The following is a 1,388-nucleotide window of genomic DNA, read 5'->3' as shown; positions in this document are numbered from 1 at the left end:
TATACAACAGCTATTGTCACCATCATGATAGAATGAAATGAATAAATTCATGCATGCACACAAAATAAAAGAAAATGAAAGAAATGCAAACAAGCAAACAAAACAAAGTGAATGAAAAGAAAACAGGACAGAATAAGAACAAGACCAATGAGAAACAATAAATACGGATCCTATAAGTTAGACATATAAATGCCCTCATTGTTACTGCCAACAGTCGCTTCTATATCTGTGTCATTTATGGTGGGAAGGACTGAAGATATGTATGGAGATTTGACTTGAAAGTAGGCAGAGAACTGCTCGTTTGTATGTGTACAGTGAGTGAGTTCCATACTGGGGATGCACCTGAAAATGCAATATTGCGTGAGTGTGCCATCCAAAAGCGTATAATGAAACGACTATAGACCTGGTGGGAATATAGATCTGAGGGAACACGAACATGCTCCGGTACAAACTATGCATTATTGTTTTAATTTCTCTTCCTTTCTAGTAGGGTCTGTGAAGGTTGGGACTGACCTGTTGTTGTTCCACGGCACCGCTTAGGTAGGGGAGATGACCTATCTGGAGACGTGAAAAATCTGAAGACCTTTAATTCTCTCCCTTGTGTTGGTCTGTTTTAATCTGCTATGTTCCAAAACCCCCCCAGTTCCCAGTTCAGGCTCAGCCAGTCAGCTAGTCAGATACAGAGCCGTATTGTAAATCTAAGTTGTGATCTGTGCACTTGTCTATTCCTATTGCATGATTACATTTGGCCTTTTATTTCAATTTATTTTTCCCCCATTTGTATTATCCCCCCTTTGGTTTCTTCTTTTTAAATTATTTTCGCTCTTCCTCTGTGGCCGTCATCCTGTTATTGTCATGTTTCCCTGTTTCTCTATGACTCAAAAGAGTTAATGGGTATAAACAAACTCTGAAACTCGTGGGTTTCTGTCAACCGCACATTGATTTGTCATTGCACCGTGGTTTTCGTTTTTTGTAATACTCAATTGCGTTTAAGAGAAAACAAGCATGCTGTCGATTTGTCTCATGACACTTTGCTTATGATTTGGAGTGTGTACAAAGATTTTTCTTATTTTTTTGACACACTCAATTGTAACATGTTTTGCGTTGAATCAAGCTGCTGTGTTTGTTCTGTTGTGATGGCTGTCACCTGAGGCGCGGCAATAAACGATTTTTGAATCTTGAATCGGGGAGTCTCTGTCTTTCCTGTCTGTGTGCATGCATGTATCTCTTTGACTCTCTCTCTCTGTATGTGTGTGTGTGTGTGTGTGTGTGTGTGTGTGTGTGTGTGTGTGCGCGCGCTCTCTGTCTCTCTTTCTCTCTCTCCCTCTCTCCGTCTCTGTGTGTGTGTGTGTGTGTGTGTGTGTGTGTGTGTGTGTGTGTGTGTGTGT

Source organism: Babylonia areolata, chromosome 27, assembly GCF_041734735.1.
Source record: "Babylonia areolata isolate BAREFJ2019XMU chromosome 27, ASM4173473v1, whole genome shotgun sequence".
Classification (NCBI taxonomy): domain Eukaryota; kingdom Metazoa; phylum Mollusca; class Gastropoda; order Neogastropoda; family Buccinidae; genus Babylonia; species Babylonia areolata.
The sequence above is the reverse complement of the archived record's forward strand: the minus strand, read 5'-3'. Positions refer to the sequence as shown.